Raw genomic sequence first — 12,386 nt, forward strand, 5'->3', positions numbered from 1 at the left:
GTTACTAATATTAACAATAATAATAATAATAATAACAATAAAATTAACAATAATAACAATATTATTACTAATATTAACAATAATAACAATATTATTACTAATATTAACAATAATAACAATATTATTACTAATATCAACAATAATAACAACATTAATAGCATTATTATTATTATTAATACTAATGATAATATTATTTTATTATTATTATTACTGTTGTTATTGTTATTATTGGTATTAGTATTAGCATTATTACTACCATTATTATTGTTATTTTTTATGTTATTGTTAATTAACCTATTATTGTTAGAAATTTTAGAATTTTTACTAGCAGATGTGTCAATAAAGTGAGATTATAAAAGATTATTCCACAAAGCCTGAAACTGAAGAATGACCCTCTAAATGGCTCTCAGGTATACAGTTTTTTTCTTTTTTTGGGCCGCTGTTGGTTATTGATTACAAAAATGATGTATTACCTCCTGCTAAATTAAACAAACACAAGGTTCCTCTCAGGGCTTCCTCTCTGTAATTTTGAGAGAATTTTTACTATACACATACATTTGACTTGACTTGACAAAGTGGGCAGAAGGGCAGGTGCTTGGGTATCCACAGAGTTTTCTCTGCACACGCCTGGTTATTAAATTAGTATTACTGCTCTATAAAGCAGCAAGTCGTGTAGATATCTCACAGATCCAAGAACTAAGGTTCATTTCTGACTACTCTAGGTATGTGTAAGTGAATGCAAATGAATGAGTAAATGTGTGCTACACTATAGCTAGCTAGGTTTTCCTGATATGAAAAAGACCATTATGGCAGTCTTGTGATCACCCAGTGATTGGCACAACTGTGTTCACCTGATAAGCCAACTGCTGGGGTATGTAACAGCCTGAAGTGAAATAAGAAGTTTACTGCTAGATTTGGAAACCTAGATCAGGAACAACACAAACAAATGGGCACATTTGTATCAACCCTGACAAAACTCAGTTCCAGACTCCAGTCACATTTCACATCAGTCAAAAATCTTCATTTTGCTCCGGGACTGTGCTGGAAAGTTCTTGTATTTTGTGCTAGGTGAAGAATTAGTGACTATATTCGTGTCTCCGCAGGCACATTGAAGCAGACCAGGTAGGAACTAGCAGCACATCTAGAGAACATCAGGCCATCCAAGGTCTCTGTGCTGCTCAGTTCAACCACCACGGTAAGGCACAAGGCTAAAAATACCACTGAAGATTTCCAGTGTGGGGATGAACAATGCCATCACACGGGCATTCAATGCGACATGGTTGTTAATAAGATGATGTAAAACTTCATCATTGTAAAGCCTATTCATCTAATGACGTTCAGGAGGACAGGATGGAACCCTTAAGTGACGCAACCTCATTTTAAAAAGCAAAGGAGGGAAGAAATGAGATGTTTAGGGAAAAGGAAACCCAAAGTCTTGGAAAAGCATCAAGTGCAATGACCCAAAATATAAAGCAATATTAACTCAGACTTTATTTATAAGACTTCAGAGACAAATAATTAGCAAATTAGGTCTTTTCATCTCTCAGAGATGATGTTAGGTAAGCTCAAATGATGGCCATGAATTAGACGAATTGATTTTCATACTAATTTACTTGTCTAAATGTGGGTGGCACGGTGGCTAAGCGGGTAGCACTGTCGCCTCACAGCAAGAAGGTCCTTGGTTCGATCTCCAGGTGGAGCGGTCCGGGTCCATTCTGTGTGGAGTTTGCATGTTCTCCCAGTGTCTGCGTGGGTTTCCTCCGTGAGCTCCGGTTTCCTCCCACAGTCCAAAGAAGTGCAAGTGAGGTGAATTGGAGATACAAGATTGTCCATGGCTGTGTTCAATATAACCTTGTGAACTGATGAACCTTGTGTAATGAATGAGTAACTACAGTTCCTGTCATGAATGTAACCAAAAGTGTAAAACATGACGTTAAAATCCTAATAAACAAACAAACTTGTTTAAATGTGAACAAATCAGGGATTAAAATGCAGGTAAGACGTCAAAGTCAGTTGCTGAGTCAGTAACAATGCACAGCACAATATTAACTTTCATCAGCTGTTATGAACGTTTATGACCATGACTTACAATTTATTTTAAAAATCTTGTACAGTTATTTCATTTGGACAAAGCTGTATTTAAATATTTACAAGAATGTTTACACCATCAAGATTAGCTAATGGGCAAGCAGTTTGGGGACTCAAAAATCCAACGCAATTTAATGCCATATGGATGTTAATTACTAAGACTTGATCAGTTTGGTGTGACCTGCACAGAGCAATTGACTGCGAGTCTGGCCTTCTTGTTCATCATCAACTCCTGACCTGACAAATGCACTTTTGACTGAAAGGTAAACATTCCCATTGACACACTACCCAATTTTGTGGAAGGCCATCTCCAAAGAGAAGATGCTGTTTTAGCATTTAAAATTGGTATCCACCTTACTGTATCAGTGTTTTACTACAAATAGTCACATTAAAGGCTTAGACTGCATTTAGATATATTCCTTTTCACCTCTGTCCACTACACAATGCCCACCCTGGCAGAAGAGTGTGTGGCACACGCCTTTTCCAGCGCATGTAAAACCGCCAGCTGCATCTTTACACCGGGCAATGGGAAATTCACTCAATTAGATGCAGTACGAATGCAGGATCAAGCTACTTCTGCTGTATTTTTACACCTCTCGTTTCAACTCTGGCCTCCCCTCCCTCAGGCATGGTCAACTTGTCGAGCCTTGGTGGTGGTGGGCTTGCACAGTCAGCCCTTATGACATTCCTCCCATAGAGATACACTCACTCACTCACTAACTTTCTTAACCGCTTATCCAATCAGGGTCGTGGGGGGGTTGCTGGACCTATCCCAGCTTTTCAATGGGCGCAGGGCAGACACACACACACACACACACACACACACACATTCACCTATAGGGCAATTTAGTTTCTCAAATTAACCTGACTGCATGTTTTTGGACTGTGGGAGGAAACCGGAGCTCCTGGAGGAAACCCACGCAGACACGGGGAGAACATGCAAACTCCACACAGAAAGGACCCAGACCGCCCCGCCTGGGGATCGAACCCAGGACCTTCTTGCTGTGAGGCGACAGTGCTACCCACCGAGCCACCGTGCCTATAGAGATACGGTAATAGCAAAACAAAAGTGTCAATAACTTTAACATTGTTCTGTTAAATGTGTTGTTGGGTTTATATGGTTCTATGGATATGGAAATATATGGAAGCCTAACAGCTGATGGGTGTGGTCAGGCAGAAATCTAAAGACCACATCTCCTCACGTGAACTCACATGAGATTTCAGAAATCAAACAGTCGTTTATCTTCACTGACCATTTTACCCTGGTCATGGATGTTGTCATGGTTTGAATTACGGCAGGATCGGGGTGGTCTGACCCTTGTTATTGATATCTGTTGATGCATGCTCAATAATCCAGGTACACAAATTCACAAAGTTGAATCAGTTCATCTGGACACAAGTTTGTTGTAGAGATACGTTTCATCACTCAATCCGAATGACTTCTTCGAAGAAGTCATTCGGATTGAGTGACGAAACGTATCTCTACAACAAACTTGTGTCCAGATGAACTGATTCAACTTTGTGGACTTGTTATTGATACTTGAACCCCCCTAAAAAGAGGCAAAACCAACAGAAAGGGGAACAATTCAAGAGGAAGGGGGTGTTAGTTAGCTAATATATACATCCCCCCCCCAATTGTCAGTGTATAATTCACACTCTGCTTGTTGTGTATTAAACTGGGTGCCAGTCCATCATGGACACCAGAGAGTGAAAATTCCATCTACCATAAAAAAGGTAACAAGGGATGAAGATCAAACCTAAACCTGTGTGGCCCTCACACTACTGTGCCACAGCTTTCAGACATTTTTTAACATCTGATGACAGGAATACTGCAGGAATGAGCCGTTAACATGGAATATCCACATGATCACAACCCGTATGAATACTGGGAGTACTGGCACTAACATGGTGATAATGTGTGATGTTTCCCACATCTCATGTGTGGTTCCCATGGACACGAGGAGCTCCACTTCTTCATCGCCTGAAGCCCGTGACATCACAAGCTCATTAGTGTAACAACGGCTTTTCTCTGGAAGTATTTCCCAGCGTTTTCAGTGCTACAGTGCATTTTTCAAGGAAAACAAGCCCACAAACCAACACTAAACACTGAACACATCAAACACGGTGCCTTACTGTTTATTCACGCTGCCAGGAAATTGTTTTCTGAAGCGCTCCTCAGCCCACGTGGATGTATTACAGTAGCAGGATGCTTTCTTATGCAATTTCGTTCAAGAGCTTGAAGTGACATGCATTGGACTGGGTGCTAGTCCATCATGGTCGCTGCTCTTGTTGATCAAGAGCTCAAACGTCACGTCCATTTAATTTATTTACCTGAATATGTTTACAATATTATGCAAGGCAGATGATAAAAGGTGCAAAAAATTTGCAATCTTGCATTGAAGAGAGTTATTTATTAATTTTTTTCTATTTATTTATGCTTTATTTTCTCTTTTTCCCCCAATTTAGCAAAGCCAATTAGTCTTCCGCTGCTGGGGATTCCAACTGCATTAGACGAGGGTATATTCACCTGCTCCACGACCCCTTCTTTTTCGCCCGTGCCTCGATGAATTCGCACACTTTTGCTCAGGTGCCTCGGTCTGCTAACCAGGATATTCTGCTAGCACACCAGTCGGCTGGGCCCCATCTAGCGGGCATAATTGGCAGTGCCTGCAGGGAGGGATGACCGGACTATGTGGGTGGAGTCTTCAAACGCTGTGTAAGAACACTGATTGGCAGATAGAGGCGCCTGTGCAGAATGCATGGGTGAAAAAGGGTTCCGCTAAGGGCTGCACGGGGGTCGGAGGAGGGGTGAGCAGCAATATACCCACCTCGACTGCAATCAGGGATCCCCCAGCAGCGGAAGACAAATTGAAAACGCAAAATTGGGAGAAAATGCATAAAATAAAATCGAAAAATAAATAAATGTAAGATTCATACAAATCCACAAAGTTGAATCAGTTCATCTGGACACAAGTTTGTTGTAGAGAAATGTTTCGTCACTCAATCCGAATGACTTCTTCAGTCTGAGCTGGTGGTGAATACCCCAACCATGCAGCCGATTTGCATAATGACCGGTCACCGCCCATTGCATAACAATGGAACCGGTGATCAGGTCCATATGCAAATCACAATGACCATTAATTACAATGGTCATGTGTGTCTTTCACATATGTTTGGGGTATAGCTCCTATTACGGCTATTACGGATTTGTGTACCTGGATTATTGAGCATGCATCAACAGATTCATACAAATAGTGAGAATTTGATTTTAAACTGGGTTACATGCATGCTAGATATTTAAGCGATCAGACCACATAGAGCAGATGGTCAAGAATGCACAAAACAACATGGCACACATGTAAACATGACTGCATCACCATGTTTACACATGTGTTTCCAGGTTTTCAGTTTTCATCCAGGTCAATGTTGAACTCTCTTGGTACACTTTTATCTAAAGCACCGGTTTTACTTTGTCTGTGCATCAGGTGCCATGTACAGAATGTCAATCCATTACTGGGCATCAAAGTATGTGGATACCTGACATATACCGTAATCCTATTTAAAAAGCATAAACATTAATAAGTGGACATTACCCCCTCTTTGTCTGGCTTTAAATTTTTTATGAGATTTTAGATTGTGTCTGGGGATTTGCACAAATTAAGATAAAAGAGCATTTTCGGGCACTGATGTCAGACAGGAATGTCAATTCATCCCGAAGGAATTTAGTTTAATTGTGTTAGGGTCAGGGTTCTGTGTAGGCCATGGGTGGTCCTCCAGATCAAACATGTCAATGTGTTACTGCATTGTGCCCAGTGATTCTGGATAAACAAGACCAACTAAAACTCTTACCAGTTTCACACAACTTTATATACACTGATCATCAATAACATTAAAACCACCTCCTTGTTTCTACACTCACTGTCCATTTTATCAGCTCCACTTACCATATAGAAGCACTTTGTAGTTCTACAATTACTGACTGTAGTCCATCTGTTTCTCTGCATGCTTTGTTAACCCCCTTTCACCCTGTTCTTTAATGGTCAGTACCCCCACAGGACCACCACAGAGCAGGTATTATTTAGGTGGTGGATGATTCTCAGCACTGCAGTGACACTGACATGGTGGTGGTGTGTTAGTGTGTGTTGTGCTGGTATGAGTGGATCAGACACAGCAGCGCTGCTGGAGTTTTTTAACACCTCACTGTCACTGCTGGACTGAGAATAGTCCACCAACCAATAATATCCAGCCAACAGCGCCCCGTGGGCAGCGTCCTGTGACCACTGATGAAGGTTTAGAAGATGACCAACTCAAAGAGCAGCAATAGATGAGTGATCGTCTCTGACTTTACATCTACAAGGTGGACCAACTAGGTAGGAGTGTCTAATAGAGTGGACAGTGAGTGGACACGGTATTTAAAAACTCCAGCAGCGCTGCTGTGTCTGATCCACTCATACCAGCACAACACACACTAACACACCACCACCATGTCAGTCTAACTGCAGTGCTGAGAATGACCCACCACCCAAATAATACCTGCTCTGTGGTGGCCCTCTGGGGGTCCTGACCATTGAAGAACAGGGTGAAAGCAGGCTAAAAAGTATGTAGAGAAACAGATGGACTACAGTCAGTAATTGTAAAACTACAAAGTGCTTCTATATGGTAAGTGGAGCTGATAAAACGAACAGTGAGTGTAGAAACAAGGAGGTGGCTTCATAAGCTTTAAGCAGATATAAGTTCTTCATTAAAATTCTGTCCTGAGTATTAAAAACATTTCATCTTGGGTTACAGTATTGTCGTCTGCTGCTGTTACCATGGTTGTCATGGTAACCAGTATCATAAATAAGTAAAATACCTCGTTGTCATGTCCAACAGTAAAAGAATTTTAAACATTTATCAACACTTGAAAGTTATGGACAAAGCTACAGAGGTCCCTCTGCTGTCTCCCACAGTCCAAAGATGTGACAGTGAGGTTAATTGGAGATACAAAATTGTCCATGACTGTGTTCGATATAAACTTGTGAACTGATGAATCTTGTGTAATGAGCAACTACCGTTCCTGTCATGAATGTAACCAAAGTGTAAAACATGACGTTAAAATCCTAATAAATAAAGAATACTAACCAAGAATGCCTGGCTCACAACTGAGGTTCCAATTCATCTCAACTGATTTTCTTCACACTACACTTTTCAAATCAAGTCTTTTGGGACGACAGTAATACCAGAACAGGAAAGAAACTTCTGCAAACGGGTCTCACAAAGCTGAAAGCAATGTAATAATAATTACACTGACCAGGCACAACATTATGAGCACTGACAGGTGAAGTGAATAACACTGATTATCTCTTCATCACGAGGAGGTCCTGTGGTCCTGTGGGGGTCCTGACCATTGAAGAACAGGGTCAAAGCAGGTTAAAAAGTATGTAGAGAAACAGATGGACTGCCGTCAGTAATTGTAGAACTTCAAAGTGCTTCTATATGGTAAGTGATAAAATGAACAGTGCGTGAAGAAACAAGGAGGTGGTTTTAATGTTATGGCTGATCAGTGTATATTACAAAATTAATACACTGAACTAACAGAGGGGAAAGGCTTTCTAAGGAAATACAAATTTCAAGAAAATAAGAAGTTACAAGGTAAAAACCAAGAACGTGGAAAGTGGAACGTGCAAACTACTTTTAAATGCACATCAACAACCAAAGATAGTCAACACGAGCATGTAAACAAGTTTCAGAGAAATATAAGTAAATAATTAATTAACAAGACCAGCCAGAAACTTCAACAAGAACCCTGAAACTCTGCATCCTCTCACCTTCTTTCTTAAGCACGTTAAGAATGGACTTCATGTCTCCTGTAGTTTCAGTGAGCCGAGAGAAGAAAGCAGTTCCGGGCCGGAAGATCCCAGAGTAAATTAGGGATGAACGAGGGTCGGCGGTGAGACTGAGGGAGCAGGTGAACGGAGCTCTCGCTCGGCCCTGCACACATCCTGCCTTCTGAGAGTCTCCAACAGGAAGAGCTGAGCGCCGGAATCACACGTTCACTCGCAGCTCCCTCCTTTCCTTCCTCCCCCTTCACTCACTCACTCTCTCACTCGCACTTGCACTTGCACTCACATGCACTCTCTCACATTCTCTTTTGTTCCCCGTCTGCCAGTGTACTCTCATCTCACTGTAGCATCACTCTTTCTTCTTCATCCTTCTTCTCGGCCCCATCAGGTCTCGATTTTTCTTCAGTCCTGTGTAGTTATTTTTTCTCTTCTTTTTCTCTCTCGTGTCTTCCTTCCACTATTCCACCTCTCAAATGTTTATTTCATTCCTCTACTCGTGTCGATCTTCCACTCCTGACCAAGGAGGGCTGTGACTATCACACACCCCCTTCGACACATGTTCAGTAATGACCACTTCTTTTCTCCTGCACATGGCTGTTTTATATGGAGATCTGTATTGCTCATGGAGAGTCATGCACCGATCTCCGTTATCCTGTGTCATTAGTGAAGTAGGAATGGCCCTCCCTCTCTCGCTCGCTCCATTGGATGAGCCAATCATTGTTCAAGTAGGTGCCCGGCCAAGCGTTTACAGAATTCTCTTAGAGCATTGCTGTGTTTGCACTTCACCTGTTGGTCACAGAAGCTAAAAACTGATCTGCTTTCTAATAAATGTGAAAGATTTGATTTTAATTTGTGTTATGACTATCACACGCCCCCTCCAACACGTGTGCAGAAACCGACCCTTTCTTTTCCCCTGCACAAGGTAGGTTCCATATGGAGATCTGTATTGTCATGCACCGATCTCCGTTATCCTGCGTCAATTAGCCAGCAGAGGTCGTAATTGCAGCAGGAACGAACCCCCCACCTCCCTTGGATGAACCAGTCGTTAAAGTAGGTGCCCGGCCGAGCATTAACAGAATTCTCTTAGTTTCTTAAACATGGCTGTGTTCACACTTCAAGTGTTGATTACAGTAACAAAAACTCATCTGTTTTCTAATAAATGTGCAAGATTTTAATTTGTGTTATGACTATCACACGCCCCCTCCGACACGTGTGCAGTAGCCGACCCTTTCTTTTTACCTGCACAAGGTAGCTTCATATGGAGATCCGTATTGTGCATGGAGAGTCATGCACCGACCTCCGTTATCCTGCGTCAGTTAGCCAGCAGAGGTTGTAATTGCTGTATGAAGTTCTTCATTGTTCAGTCCAGTCTGTGATAAAATCTGATTGTAAGTTCTGTTGTGCTGCACAGAATGCTGGGATTGACTGGGATTGACTTCACTGCTAAGGAAGCATCAGACACTCCCTGGTTGTTCAGTCAGTTTATCACTTCAAAATAAGGCACCTCAGTAGGAGCAATTTAAGGAATCTAAGAATTTAGCCTTCTTCTCAGGAGCGTGTGTAGGATGATGTAAAATGCGTCTATGTACAAAGCTCACAAGGTTTTCGGACACACCCAATATGAGTTGCCGTTAAAAAATTAATGCAAATTAGATCAGCCTGTGATTTCAATTTTTTACTCGGATTAATTTTGAATCTATGATTTAATGGGTTGATTTTGGTTTCCATTCACTGTTGTTACGTCACTTTGTTCTCAACAAATGACACAATTTATATTAGTAAAGATTTTCAACTTGAATATTTAATTAATCAAGAACTGATGTGTGATTTACACCGACCAGGCATAACATTATGACCACTCATAGGTGAAGTGAATAACACTGATTATCTCTTCATCACGGCACAACAGACGAGTTACCGTCAAATAGCAGAAGAAGTTAATGCTGGTTCTGATAGAAAGGTGTCAGAATACACAGTGCATCACAGTTTGTTGCATATGGGGCTGCATAGTCGCAGACCGGTCAGAAAGTCAGGGTGTCCATGCTGACCCCTGTCCACTGCCGAAAGCGCCAACAATAGGTGCGTGAGCATTGGAACTGGACCACGGAGCAATGGAAGAAGGAGGCCTGGTCTGACGAATCATGTGGATGGCCGGGTACGTGTGTGTCTCATACCTGGGGAACACAAGGCACCAGGATGCACTATGGGAAGAAGGCAAGCCGGCGGAGCCAGTGTGATGCTTTGGGCAATGTTCTGCTGGGAAACCTCAGGTCCTGCCATCCATGTGGGTGTTACTTTGACATGTATCACCTACCTAAGCATTGTTGCAGACCATGTTCATCCTTTTATGGAAGCGGTATTCCCTGATGGCTGTGGCCTCTTTCAGCAGGATGATGGTCTGCAGTGGTCAGTATCTATCAAAAGTGGTCCAAGGATGGAACGGTGGTAAACCGGCGACAGGGTCATGGGCGGCCAAGGCTCACTGATGCACGTGGGGAGCGAAGGGTGGCCCGTGTGGTCATCCAACAGATGAGCTACTGTGTGACGTGCTGGACAAACAAGTCCAATCCATGGAGGCTCCACCTCACAACTTACAGGAGTTAAAGGATCTGCTGCTGACAACTTGGTGCCAGATACCACAGCACACCTTCAGGAGTCTAGTGGAGTCCATGTCTTGACAGGTCAGGGCTGTTTTGGCAGCAAAAGGAGGCCAACAAAATATTAGGAAGGTGGTCATAATGTTATTCCTGATTGGTGTAAGTGCTTCCTTAATTTTTGTATAAGTTTTTTTGAGCAGCATATTTATAAATTATAACCCAGAAATTGAGAAAGTGGAGTTTTATTACAAAATAACTTTAAACACAAAGAAAAGGTTTTAGATCCATTTTCCAAACCAATAACCACTGACGTGTAGGAGGTCAGACGAGTTCACCTGAGACTTTCTGTCAACGATTTACACGTTAGCACGAAAAATCAACTGATGCAATCAGCTGAGAAACAATGCAAGGTGGCATAACAAGCAAATGAACATGTGCAGGAATGTAAAGATGTCGGAGTCGTATTAACCCCCTCGCCACCCTCAAACAGCTGTACGGGTGCAAGGGAGGAAAAACAAACCCCCTGTGTTGCTAGGCAACCCATGGATGGATGTCTAAATTAGTCAGCGCAAGTTGCCTGGTTGTGAATTCTCCATGTATGTGGGCTTCCTTTCACACTGGCAATTCACAATCTCTCTCTCTCTCTCCCTCTCTCTCTCTCATATTTTCACATGCCAGCAGAAAGCACTTCTTACATTTTGAAATCTATGTCAGGCTGTGATGTCACATGGGCAGCCTATTTTTAATTAGTGATTAATGCATGGCAGCGAGCGTCGACAGGAACATACAGACTGTGAACAGAAACTACAGACCATAACAACCTATAACAAAAGCTTTGTAATGAAGGTAATAGGGAGTTGAGTTAGCCTTTACCTTCAGAATGGTTTTATGATCTTCAGTTATATAAGAAATGATGGAAATGAAGATCTACTTCACAGTATGCACTCAATCTTTCTCTAAAAATGTAAGGAATGTAATTGGGAAAACATGGTGGGGGGTTGGTGGCAGTGGCGTAACTAGGGGCACATGGCCCCAGCGCAAAAAAAAAAAAAAAAAAGGGCCCCCTTAACAAATTTGTGCAGCCAATGGGGGTGGGTTTGTGTGGTGGGGGGTTTAGTTCATGTCATGGAGACAAAAGTGCACCTAACCCAGTTACACCCCTGGTTGGTGGCATGGTGGTGCAGTGGGCCTGGGTTCGATTCCCCGGCCGGGCACTCAGCGTTCTTTTTGTGTGGAGTTTGCATGTTCTCCCAGTATCCCTGTGGATTTCCTCCATGTGCTCCGGTTTCCTCCCACAAGTCTGAAGACTTGCACCCAGGCTAATCAGAGGTACTAAATATGACCAACATTAAGTGTGTGTGTTTGCCCTGTAATGGACTGGCGACACTGCCCATGTGCTGAATGCAAGGGATTTTTCTTTGATCAGCAGCCTCTATGTCCACCCAGATGTTAGCTTGCTTGACTGTAAACAGTGTCAACCATGTTTTAGCAGCTTCTAATTTATGCAGACCTAATTTTTCTTGGTTTTTGGATTACATTTGTAAACCCAGACAAATTTCCCCTCAACAGTAGGTGACAGTTTGGCTGTTTTTACTGTTTCATGTACTTTTAATCAATGCAGTGAAACTGAGCTGGATCTCAAATACTTTGTATCGAGTCTCAGCTCTGCCTGCCGGCTGGGCTGAGCAGCTACATGAACAACGATTGGCCTGTTGTTCAGATATGGGTGGGATATTAGGCCAGATAGGGACTCTCTCATAACTAATGCAATTACAACCTCTGCTGGCTGATTGATGGCGCCTGCACAGAGACAAGGAAAGAGTGCTGTCAGGGTGTGTCTCTCCGTACACAGTGCTGATCCTCATTGCACTCGTCAAAG

At 42.4% G+C, this 12,386-nt stretch overlaps 1 protein-coding gene across 1 annotated transcript in view; it reads right to left on the reverse strand.

Annotated features, from left to right (window-relative positions):
• LOC134318737 (SH3 and multiple ankyrin repeat domains protein 2-like) overlaps positions 1–12,386 on the reverse strand; it is a 111,926-nt gene that overhangs the window by 37,082 nt on the left and 62,458 nt on the right. The gene's annotated exons all lie outside the window — the stretch shown is intronic.

This window comes from Trichomycterus rosablanca, chromosome 8, assembly GCF_030014385.1.
Source record: "Trichomycterus rosablanca isolate fTriRos1 chromosome 8, fTriRos1.hap1, whole genome shotgun sequence".
NCBI classification, from domain to species: domain Eukaryota; kingdom Metazoa; phylum Chordata; class Actinopteri; order Siluriformes; family Trichomycteridae; genus Trichomycterus; species Trichomycterus rosablanca.